The sequence below is a fragment of the Triturus cristatus genome, chromosome 11, assembly GCF_964204655.1.
Source record: "Triturus cristatus chromosome 11, aTriCri1.1, whole genome shotgun sequence".
NCBI classification, from domain to species: domain Eukaryota; kingdom Metazoa; phylum Chordata; class Amphibia; order Caudata; family Salamandridae; genus Triturus; species Triturus cristatus.
Window position 1 is genome coordinate 654805390 of NC_140594.1, and position 13177 is coordinate 654818566.

The 13177-nt window shown below is 45.5% G+C and overlaps 1 protein-coding gene across 1 annotated transcript in view; it reads left to right on the forward strand.

Moving 5' to 3' along the window:
• UBXN7 (UBX domain protein 7) overlaps nucleotides 1-13177 on the forward strand; it is a 485766-nt gene that overhangs the window by 445750 nt on the left and 26839 nt on the right. The gene's annotated exons all lie outside the window — the stretch shown is intronic.

Here is a 13177-nt window from a genome sequence, read left to right on the forward strand (position 1 = left end):
GGCATGACCAAAAGGCTTTGTTGACAGTTTATCAGCCAGGACAGAAAGTATGGGTGTTGGAGCCTGTGGCCCCAGCAGCCCTCCAAGACAAGTAGAGTGGCCCTCAATCATTGAGCAAAAGGGAGAGTTTACCTACCCAGGAGCCCCCAAAAGGTGCGCCATGTGAACAGGCTCAAACCATTTGTTGACAGGTCAGACATGGGCTTGCTCATGGCTACTGATGAGGGACAGGAGGAAGAGAGTGATCCACTCCCTGGCCTGTTCTCACAGAACCCTGATGATGGTTCAGTTGATGGTGTGGCCTTGGCAGGCAGCCTCACTGACCAGCAGCAAACTGATTGCAGAAAAGTTCTTAATCAGTTTAAACATATGTTTTCACTGACTCCAAGTCAGACTACCTGGTGCTCTCATGAAGTGGACACAGGGGACAGTCTGCCTGTTAAAAAATAAGATTTACAGGCAACCTGACCATGTCAGGGACTGTATCAGGACTGAAGTCCAGGAAATGTTGGACCTGGGAGTAATTGAACCCTCAGATAGCCCTTGCGCTAGTCCAGTAGTCTTGGTACCCAAACCTCACACCCAGAATTGTAAGAGAGAGATGAGGTTTTGAGTTGACTACAGGGATCTCAATGCAGCCACTAGGACTGATGCCCATCCAATACCCAGGGCAGATGAGCTTATAAATACTTTAGCCTCATCCAAATTTCTGAGCACATTTGACAAAGGTTATGGGTCCACAGTGACCCCTTTGAATGACTTGACTTCCAAAATAATGCCAAAGAAAGTTCAGTGGCCAGAGAGCTGTCAAAAGGCATTTGATGACCTGAAGCAGGCCATGTGCACTGCTCCCATTTTGCAAAGTCCTGACTAGTCCAAACAATTCATTGTTCAAACCGATGCATCTGAGTTGGGGGTAGGGGCTGTGTTATCACAATTGAATGATGAGGGTCAGGATCAGCCAGTAGCTTTTATTAGCAGAAGGCTGACCCCCAGAGAGAAACGTTGGTCAGCTATTGAGAGAGAGGCCTTTGCTGTGCTTTGGGCTCTGAAGAAGCTGAGGCCATACTTGTTTGGCACTCACTTCATAGTTCAGACTGACCACAAGCCCCTCTTACGGCTAAAACAGATGATGGGTGAAAATACCAAACTTTTGAGGTGGTCCATTTCCCTACAGGGGATGGACTATACAGTGGAACATAGACCTGGGAGTAACCATGCAGATGGACTCTCCAGATATTTCCACTTAGAACATGAAGACTCAACTGGTCAAGGTCAGTTTAATGTCCTTACATTTCGGTGGGTGGGTTGTGTAGGACAGTGGAACCTGCTTCTTATAGTTACGCCCACTTTTTGCTGATTTAACACTGTTTTCGACTTAGTCTGACTGGGATCCTGCTATCCAGGACCCCAGTCTAGCTGCTTTCTCCTCTAAATGTATTGCATGTACTTTAGGTACACTCCAGATTGGATTTTGGGGGTAGCCTTATAAGTCCCTAGTATATGGTATACTATGTACCCAGGGCATAGGTACCCCAGAGGCCTCCCAGGGGCTGAAGCATGTATTGTGCCACCTCTGAGAAACCATTCAAAATGACACCACCGGTCTGCTACAGCAGCCTGTGTAAGGTGGTGCATGCACCCCTTACTTAGATATAGGTTCACTATATCTATTCTATATCACTGCACATATAAACCCATCAGTCACCCCTATGGCAGGCCTTATCAATCCTGAAGGCAGGCTGCTGGTTTTTATGTGAGAGGGTGCACCTGCATGAGCAGAGCCTCTCAGCAGCCTTCGGAACCTATTTTCCAGGGTTGTTTGTGATGCGGCCAACCATATATACTTAAGTGCATTATAACCTTGTGGTAAAGGCTAACTTTAAAACAGCTGCATAGAAACATGTCAGGTTTGGTGTCAAACATCTTGGAATCATACCTCCCTGCCAGTAACTGGCGGGGAGGTATGATTCCACTCTCCTAGATGGGCAAATGTGACATGCCGGGCTACCCGGTACCAGCTTTTTTGACCTGGGCATCACAAAAAGGATGCTACCAGCCACAGACAGGAGTCTGCCCTCCTGCTGCTGAGCCAAGCTCGAACAGGGGAAGGCTTGACAATAGGTTTCCTGTCACAGGGAGGTGTGACCACCTCTCAGACATGCTTTAGTGTTTTGGGGCTGGGTGGGTGCACTGTGAGAGTGCTTTGATGTCTGCACTGGGGGCACATTTGGTGTCCCTGTGCATAGTCCAGATCAAACCGGTTGCAGGATCCATTTTCTCCTGCTCTGGCGTGAAACTGGACAAAGGACATGGGCATAGCCACCCCTCTGTCCTGACCCTCCCATAGGTGGGACCCCAGAGTTTGTCCCACCCCTTCCTTGGATATAAATTAAGAACCCCTGACTACAGGACCATAGATTTTACCAGGACTAAACTCTGCTACAGAAACCAAGTACTTCGACTATCTGCACGATGCTGGATGACTGAAGGATCTCCCTTGGAGTAAAGGAGTTACTCCCCTGCAAGACACCTAAAACGAGTTTGACCGGTTTGCATCTCCCGAGCTCCTGAGGACTCTGAAGATTTCTGCAACACAGGAGGTGGGTTCCTGAGATCTCTGAGGTTGATCTGTGCTCTCAGCAATTCTGAGGCCCGGATCCTTCGTGGGGACCGTGCAACCCGAACCCCTGTGCACCATGTACATTTGCAGCAGCATATGCTTCTTGGCGATCCCTGAGGCTGTGCTTTGGGCTTCTTGTAGTCCTGACGCCGAGCAGTAATTCCACCGAAGATTTCCGGCCTACACTCCACGAGTGTTCCGTGGGCTGGTATTTTGTGATTCAGCTCGAGGTCCCTTCGCGATCCCTGGTCCGTCGACCTGTGGGTCCCTGTGAAGGTAACTTTGACTTTCCGTAGGCTTTCCTGGTTGCTTCAGATGTGCCCTGACTCTCCATAGCTTGGAGAGTCCCCAGGACCTTGCTGGTCCTCCCCGAAGCATATTTCCTCTGCCTGCATAGGTTGCAGTTGCCAAGGCTTGTTGGTGTTCAATCCGGACACGGACCCCCCAGCACTCGACATCCTTCGTGGGACAGCTCACCTCCGGACTTTGGTGGTTGTCGTCGACGTCTCCTGGTCCCCGTGGCTGCAGAGTCAAGCTTCACCTCTTCTTACCTGAAGCACCCGACATCGTTGGGCATTTGTCTGTCGTGCCCCTGGTCACTGTGAAGTGTCCCAGATGCTGTCCCCTCTGCTTTCAGGTTCTGCTCACCTCGGATCCAGGTTTGGGTCCCACCGGACACTTTATCTTCCCGGCAGCAGCACTTTTTCGCATCACGCCATTGAAAACGACGAAGGTTTCCGACATCACTTGACCCCTATGCACCCGGCTCCTCTGGGATAGGTAACATGGATATCTCGGTACTCTCAAGGGTGCTGGCCTTAGAACCTTCTATGTTTAACTGGGTTTGCTTAAAGTCCTCTCCAAAGTGTCCTTCATCTTTAAAATTCCAACCGCGACTTTCCCATTGAGTTGTACAGAGCTCGTGCCTGTGTTCACACACTGCACTCGTCCTCCGTGGGTCCCCTGTGTCACTACCTTGGGTGGTTCCTTGGGGTCCCAGCAATTCTACGTGCTTTAGGCACTGTGTCTAGTCAAGTCGTTGTTGTTATACCACTTTCTAAGTATATGGTTTGGTCTCCCCCTGGAGCCCACTGTGTATTGTGCTATTTACTGTCATTCTAGTGATTTAATATTGTGTGCTTTGTTTTCTAATCTCAAAGGTTAGTAGAGTGTTTAGTAATAAATACATATATTTTATATATTCCTTGTGTGGTTCTCCTTTCATTTGGTCATTCAGGAGGTTCTGACCCGTAAAACAAGCTGCTTTACATTCCTTTAAGACTTAGCCTGAAGGCTGCTCGCCATAGCTACCACTAGGATAGCTTTCAATAAAGGTTGTCTTTGACCTAATCATCAATAAAGGTTGTTTGGACTGGTACAAGGTGCCCACTTTAATTAGTGGTCAGCATATACCAGTCCAACTTCTCTCAGGAACCGTGACCTTGGCTCTTCGTAAACTGCACAGAAAAGGGTAAAGTGCAGCGTGCTTTGATGGGATGAACTATCACATGGCCACTTAATGAGGGTATTGCACCATCCAGCCTGTTTGGGAAAGGCCGCTAAAAAGTGCAATGTGCAAAGCCGAAACCTAGTAATGGTAAAGTCATTTGTTGAGGTAACATCAGTTCGTTGGAAGGTCGGAAGAAAGCGGCCTGTCATAGTATCACAAGTAATAATTATTACTAAGTCCCAAGTTAGCAGTAGACTATTCAGAAGGGACCCATAGTTGTGGTGTCTAAAATGAACAAGCAACTGGTCATCGGGATCGGTTACCCCACAAATACGCTGGTCCATTATACGACAACAGTGTACATTAAAGTCCCCGGCCCAGAGTAAAAAAAAGCTGGGCGCGATTTGTCTATCAAAAGGGCTTCCAATTTTTCTGCCTCAACTCCTCCATTACCTGTGTAGGTTTCTTAAAATTGTTATTATAAAAATTAATCAATACCAGGTCAGTTTTTCCAAAGCATTCAGCTATAATGACATGGAAAAGGGAGGAGTTTTTAATAAAATTCACTTCACCTAGGGAGATTGTATTTGCAATAAATGTAATTAGTCCCTCCTTGGATCTACCCTCCGGCGATGGAGCTGCTGGGGTAGTAAAGAAACGGAAACCATTAACATATACAGTAGACTTTCATCAGGTTTCCTGGAAGCATATAATGTCCATATTTATAAACATTTTATACCAACTAATATTTTATTTTTTATTTTCCTATCCCGCTATATTCCAGGTTAAGAATTGTAGGTGTGTGCTGCGCTCCTGAGGAGGGTGCCCCTCCGGTGCTAGAGGGAGGGGTGCAGTAGATTAGATTAATAATGGTGTATCAGCATTGTCTAACTCTGAAACGGCCATTCGGACCCTCTCCACAGGTACCAGCACAGCAACCCTTCGTTTAGGGGTCAGTCAAACGCAGCATGCCATATCGTCCAGAACTGAATGCCTATTTGATAGAGCAATCGAGTCAGTGACCCCCAGCATGGACTTGTAGCTTGAGGTCATCGGTGGATGACCCTGAGAGTTAGCAAAAGAACTGAAAACAGATATAGACCTACAAAAGAAACCCAAAGGGACGGCATAAATCTGAGACTGTCTAGTTGGAGCAGCTGGTAAGCTCCCAAGTAGGTCTCTTACTAGCCTTACATTATCAAAATTTAAGATACGTAGTCATTATTGACAGTCTTATTGTCCTTCCCTATCCACTGCGTTCTTCTGCCCATTATCAGGTGGTTTTGTGTCAAGTGGCCGATGTTTGAGTTTTGTTTCATCCAATGTCGGGCTGAATCCATTAGCTGGAGTGGAGATTCATTTAAATCTTGCTGGAGTATGGGGACATTCACTAGAACTAAAACATAGGGGCAGGCTGCGGGGGGAAGGTTCCTATACTCTTGCCTTGTTCTGCAGAAAGTCTGTGTAGAAGAATAGCTTGTCTTACAGGAGTGTTTTAATACATTTTCAATTTCACTTTGTCTCCTCAGTATTTTATCTTGTGCGAGCTCCTGTTGATAAGAGAACGTAGAGTCTGCCCCCATAGAAACACCACCTGTGGGGAGACTCCAGAGAGCCAGCTGGTTGACTTCGTCAAAATGGCCTGCTGTGATAGAATTAGGCCGGTTACTAAGCAAAAGGCTCTTAGTAGATTTTTTACGTTTAGTAGGCATGCTGTGATTTTCGCAGTTAGTCTAGTTTGGAACTGTGCAGGCTGTCATAGTGGTCATAGATTTTAGCTGGCAGCTGTTGGAGGCTACATAACAGTCAAAATTCTAGGGAGGGTAATAAAGGCATCAAGGAGTGGATTCAAGTAGTCCGTTTTATATCCGTGTCAGTATGGGTTCAGAAATCGAGTAGGAACGATTGAGCAATGCCTAAATTTGAACTTGGTTCTTGGCAAACGTATGTCTCCAAACAAACTCCTATGTACTTGGCTTTCATGGACCCGACATCTACATGTCAATCCTTCCAAGCTATGGCAAATGCTTATTTCTCAAGGATTGAACGAAGCACTTGTGCGCTTTTTGGTGCATTTGCACAGAGACATAAAAGCTACGGTTAGAATTAATCAGCAGCAGCTCCTCTACTAAGGCGGAAGAGCGTTGCACCACTGCTTTCAGAGCAGAGGAAAATGATAATAACATTATAACAATTTTATTTTTAGTATGGGCAGCTATGGGGCCAGGTTAGGGCAGGGCAGGTCTGCGGTCACAGGGAGGAGGAAATATATTTGCACACTAAGTGTGCATGACAGTTTGGCCAGTCGCCATGGGCCGCCCAAACAGTCATGCGCACTTAGCATTTCTCCACTTGGCTTTGTTACACAGTCAGGTGGAGAACCGTCCCAAGCCTCCCAGGAACTGTTTGAGCGACCAAACAGTCCTATCAGACCGTTCACAACACTGCCGTCATGCTGGTGAAACCAGCATCATGGTTGGCTTAGGGGAGCCTGTGTGCTGCCGGGAGCCAGGAAGAGAGTATGGAGAAGTTGCTGCAGTAATCAAGTAAGTGTTTATTTATTTTTTTACCCCCTCTCCCCCCACCACCCTCCTGTTTCATAGCGGTCTCCACTTGAATTGGCACTCAGGAAGAGGTTTCTGCCGATATAGAAATTTGACGCGGCATGAAGCATTGGTGTGTTGGCCCCCTTTTACTTACTTCCTATTTTAATGAGCACCACCTTTTTCTTAACCACTATTACAACGTGCCCAAAATTAAACACTTGTATGCGGATGACCCAGTGCTTATGGCACGTGTGCTAAAGGCCTTGCATCTGCAGGTGCTCGTCTTTTTTGCTTTTATCGCCGCTTTAGATTTACAAACAAATTTTACAAAATCACATATTATGGCCTGAAGCGCAAACACTTTGCGACCCTTTCTGTTGGCATGAGCTGCCTGAGCAGCATAAGCCCTTTTTTCTTATTTGGAGGTTACTTTTCCCGCCACAGGGTCTTTGACACCCAATTATGCTGCAATTGGCTCCTAATATAGTCTTCCACAGCCAACAGGGAGAGGGTCGCTCGTCCCTTTACTACTGATTAAATTCCAATGCATTCCCATTGCAACATATGAGACTGAGTTGTGGGGTATTTCGAAATGTGAGGCCATTCAGACCAAAGAAAATTGGTTTGTAGGAAACTCCTATCAACCCCAATATCATCTTCTCATTTAATTTGCTATGAAGAGTTGGGCATTACTTAGAAGCTAACATTAGAGTACAACCAGCATTATTGTGGGTGGCAATTTGGAATAATTAGCAGGTCGGTCAAGAGGTATTATTTTTGATTGTCTTGCATGCTTTAGAGGTCTCCAAATTCCCTGGCTAGCATATTTTGTATCAGCATATGTAAAGATTGGCTTGTAGTGCGCTTTTACTAAGCCAAAAACTAGTAGTAATATAAGAAAAAGGCATGGCCAACAAGCACTATTTAACTGAGCGCTCCCTACGATTTAACAAGGAAGAGGGAAAGCCTAATATCACAGCTCACCTGAGTTTGACTTCACCAAGATGCTCACTAACTATCTTCTGGGTATTAGGGGGGCGATGGGAAAGCTCCTTATTTCGCTTAAGAGCAGACACAGTAAAATACCTGTTGTGCTTTCCATTGGGATTTTTTGAAGAACTTTTAGAATTTTAGCCCATGCCCCTGTGATGGCTAGTCCGGGCAACCTATGTTTCTCTTGGCATTTTTTTGTAAATTCTACGCAAGATATATTAAACATTTTTAATGAAGATATATCATAACATTAGACCATGCATGCCAGCTTTTACCTTCTTACTACAACTGCCAGATGAAGAAACTATTCTGCATGTTGACTCATTTCTGAGATCCGCTACGAGAACTCATAGTACTATGTTCCCATAACCATGCTGCTATTACTGTTTTATTGTGTGAATGTGACTCATTGAGTCTATATATATATATATATATATATATATATATATATATATATATATATATATATATATATATATATATATATATATATATATATATATATATATATATATATATATATTATCTACTGGCGGTCGCCAGTAGATAGTTATAGTTAGGACCGTGTTTCCATAGGAAATCCACAACATTCTATTTGGAATAACTTTGGCGCCGGTTGACGAATCCTCGCAACATTTTCAAAATAGGTGGGGCGCTCCGCTCCGCTCCTACCCTGAAAGTCTCGGGGTGATTCGTCAAGCGGGGGCCGAGAAAAAAGGGGGGTCCCAAAACGCGTTTTCCCCATGCATTTTTCCATAGGGACCTTTAGTCCAAGGTACAGCCCGAACGGCTGAACAGAATTACTTGAAATTTGGCAGAGAGGTAGTCCTCAGGTCAGGGAAGTGCCTTTTGCAGGTCTGGTGTCAATCTGTTCAGTAGTTCCTGAGAAAATCAAAAGTAAAATCATATATATATGTGGGCGGAGCCTAACCGCACATCTCATCCTGAGATCTGATTGGCTGTCAGTACTTCATCCAAGAAGTGTTGGCAGCCATCTTGGGACCAATATACATGATAGCACCTCATTAAAAAGCATTGCAGTTAATAGAAGGACTTTAGTTACATTATAAATCATTTGTTGATGGTACCATACTCATTTTAGGAATTGTGGTATGTTCTAAGGTGATTTCACCATGTGAAAAAGCCTTCTGCTGGGATATCATGATTGAGAGAAAAATATTTTCTCATGCTTTTCCCACAGAGGTTTGGAAGGTGATCTATAAGCTAAACTGAGAGCATATTTTCTGTAAATTCACATTATCTTTCTCAGTCATGTGAGAATGAAGTCTGACATTCTCAGTAAAACATGTACATCCAACAAGGGCAGAGACTGTCAGTTGATTCCTTTGTGTTCTACTGCAGCTTCCCAGAGTGTTCCAAAGAACAACTAGAGCGCTAACAGTCCTACTTATGATAAACGTATGGCACACCTGAAGCCATCTTGCTTGGATTAAAGTGGTAACTCTTAAAACATTTAATTTAAAAAGGAACAAAATGAGGGGGTTCATTTTTCCATAAAAATTATGATTAGTGCTGCAGAAAGAAAAATTAGGGCACATTTTGAGTGACTTCTCAAATCCTCTTCTATTTCATTAAAACATTCGGACATGCAGACTGAAACATGCACTTTTAATACCAGGAGCAGACTTCCATGGTGAACAGTAGTTTTACTACAGTGATCTAATGAGCAACTAGAGTGATAACATTCAGAATTTATGGCAAATGTGTGACATATCTGAATACCTTCATGATGGAATCAAAGTAAAAAACTGAAAGCATTTCCTACTGAGGAGACTGCAGTACATGAGGAAATTAGGAAACTTCATAACAAATCTCCCAAAATGGCCACCGGAGACAAAAGAGCCCAAATGTAGCCCAAAATCACCCAGATGTAGCCCAAATATAGCCCAATGACAGAAGTGTGCAAAACACTTATTATTTTGTGTTTTTGCAGTGTTATATAGCGCAGACTTGTCAGGCATTGGAGTGCTTTACATGAGCATTGGTTACATCACACAAGAACAAATTCATTTTGGTTGTAGACATGGGGAGACTAAGTGATTTGACCAGAATCACAGAATGTCGAGCTGAAGCAGAAACTCCAACCTGGTCCCCAGTTGCAAAGTCTGCAGTTCTGGAAGTAACACCACATCCTCTCCCCAAAGTGCAACATTTAATCAAGTGGTCAACTGGATAAAAAAACATAAAGATAACAAATAATTTAAAAGTGCTTTGTCGCTATTTGAAAACTCAGAAAATATGTCCTTATTTTAGTCTTTTAGAGCACTAACCATAATTTTGATGCCCATAAGACCCTCTCATATATGTAATTTCTAAAGGAAATGCTCTAGGTATTACAGTTTTGATTACATCAAGATGGCGTCAGGCGTTCCACACTTTTGTAATGAATATAGAATGTTAGCAATCTAGTTGTTCATTAGGATACTGTTGAGAGGCAGAGGACAGGGGCACGGACTCTGAAAATTGAAGGCAGGTAGGAGGGTGCAAAGGCAACAATTTAACCACACTGAGCAGGCAGGAAGGGCCGTGGCAGCACAACAGACTATGGAGGGCAGTGGAAAGGGGGGCAGGGGCAACAAACCAACAATACAGGACTTGCAACGGAGGCTGTGGCAATGTAATAGACCATTGTGGGCAGAAGGAAGAGGCAATGGTAGTACAACCATACATGCCAACAGACCCGATTCAGCCAGGAAACGTCCAATGTTTTTAAGCTCAAATGGGCTTTATTTTATCTGTCTCCTGTCTACAATCTCCTCTTTTTCAATGTAACTCAAAGGGGAAAATCAATACCCCAGTTTTTTTTCAAAATCTCCCTCTTACCAAGTTCAAAATGTTCGCAAGTATGGTACATTGGATCATGGAAGGAAATGGGGTAGGGACATGGACTTGGTAACAGAGGACAGGAGGGACATGGAGAGGTGCACCAAACTGACCCTGCAGGGCAGGCATCAGGGTTTGCAGCAGCACAATACACCACACAGGGCATGCGGGACGGGAGTGCAGCACAACAATCCATAGAAAGCAAGAGGGAGGGGACAGGACCATGCACATGGACAACAGAGAACAGAGGGGAAAGAGGCAATGGTAGCTAGATGACCATAATGGACAGACAGGAGAGAAAGCTGCAGCATAACAGACCATAAAGGGCAGGAGGGACGGATCAGGGGCATTACAATGGAACAGACAAGCCAGGAGGGAGGGAGTAGGGGTCTGCACATGTAAGCAGAGGGCTGGGGGCAAGGGGGCAGGGCAGGAGCAGCAAGATAGCCATGGAGGTCAGGCAGGATGGGCACTAGAAGCAAGACACACCATGAAGAGCAACAGTGAGACTGTGATGGCATACACACAGACCATGGAGGGAAGGTGGGAGGGGGTCAGGGGCAGCTAACCGACCACACAGGGAAGGTGGGAGGGGCCATGGCAGCACAGAAGACCATGCATGGCAAGTGGGAGGGTTAGTGGCAGCACAATGGGTGTGATGGGCAAGAAGGAGGGTGCAGGGGCATGCACAAAGGACGATGGAGGATAGAAGGGAGGGTCAGGACCTGTGCACAGACAAGAAAGTTCAGGGGAAGGGGCCTCACAACAGACCGCACGGGGCAGGCAGGAGGAGCAGTTGCAGCACAACAGACCAGGGAGGACAGAAGGGTGTGGCAGTACAATGGACCATGTGGACAGGAGGAAGAGGATAGGGGCATGGCATGTGGACAGGCAGGGTGGAGGTGGCAGGGACAGGTTACAGTCATCTGACAATGCTAGGCAGGTGGGAGGGGAGTGGCAGCTCAACAGAACACTCAGAGTAGATAGGAGTGGCAGGTCCATGGAACATGGTGGGCAAAAAGGATGGAGCAGGGGCATGCACAAAGACATCGGAGGGCAGGGGGAAGGAGAATAGGGGCAGCAAGCTAAGCACAGAGTTTAAGCAGGAGGTCAATGATGGGACATAGAATTGGGCAATGGAGGGCAGGACGAGTGGACTGGTACATCATACTAAATTGAGGGCAGTGGCAGCACATCAGACCATGCATGGCAGGAGGGAGGAGTCTAGTCCATGGATTCACACAACAGAAGATAGGGAGGAGGGGGATGGGGCAGCAAGCGAACTGTTCAGAGAAGGCGGGTATTAGGAACTTTATTATTTTTAAAACGTGTGTCTGTGCGAACTACTGAAAATATGAACAAGTATGCAGCATAATCTTACTTTTATTCAGGAAGAAGAGGACGTTTGTGACTGTGACTCCGGGCTCACTTGGCAGAAACACCCCCTGACCCTCCACCCCCTATCGCAAAATGTAATGCCCGTGAAAAGGGTAGGTGAACACAGTGTTATATAGAACATAGTCCTGAGAGCACGATTGAACATGAAAACTAGATATAGTGTATGGTATAAACTGTGCACCAAAAAGTGTGATATAAGATGAACCGGGCGTGAAATATAATATGCAATACATTGTGCGCAATGACAGATTCATTGGAGAGCGCGAGATAGCACAGGCACTAGCGCATGCAATGCGATATGCGCCTTGGAGTGTAATATGCACAGGGCAGTGTTGTGTAACCTAACTAGTCTCTAAAGTTGTAATATAAAATAATTAGCTGGGGAGTGCAACGTTGCATATGCACTGTGACAAAGATATGGATCCCACATTGTAATATGTATGGCATAGCACTGTGCATTATAACATAGGCATCGAGGAAGGCACGTTAGATGGGGCAATATAACCCGTGCGAAGACAAGTGTGGCATGACATATTCACGGAGTGGTGTTACAGTGCACATGGGCTAGAGAGTGTCATAGCATATGCACTAGCTAGTGGAATACAACACAGAGGTGTGTGGCACTCAGCAGGCAATGGTGGGTGTAACACCGCATTGGGCTCTGCCAGGAGCGCGCTGTGACTTCCAAGTGATGTTCGTCCCCTTTCCAGAGAGTAAAATGAAAAGTATTACACATCCGGCAGTGGATGTTTGTTTTATTAATCGTGAGGGGGGTTTCTTGCATAGTTTTGGTCGAATTTTTGTCGAATCCCCTTTGAATGGCTTGGTGTGCATGTGTATTAAATGTGCCCGTCAATAGCTACCCATGTTTGTATAAATAAACGACAAGGGTGTCTACCGGGATTAGGCACGGTAGGGCATCAGAAATGTCAGAGCTTCACTAGTGGTGTAAATACATTCCACGTGGATTAATTGTATGCATAGTCACCTTTTAATGAATATCACGCAAATCGTCATGGTGATAGGTGCGTACGGTTTGTCCAGCATGTCCTAGGTGTGTGTCTAAATATATATTTTTTAAAAATAATAAAAAACAGTGGCCGGCCCTGGGGATTGGGGTCAAAAAAATATAATTAGGAGACAGGCCCTGGGGGATGGGGTCATCAGGGCCAATAAATTTGAATAAGAAGGGGAACCACACAGCCCCCCCTTCTTAAAAAATTTAAATAAATAAAAGACTGGCATCGTGCCGGAGGCGACGCCCCCTCCTTGCAGCACTCTGCAAACGCGCCCCATGGCGAGTTGTAAGTTGAGGAATTAATT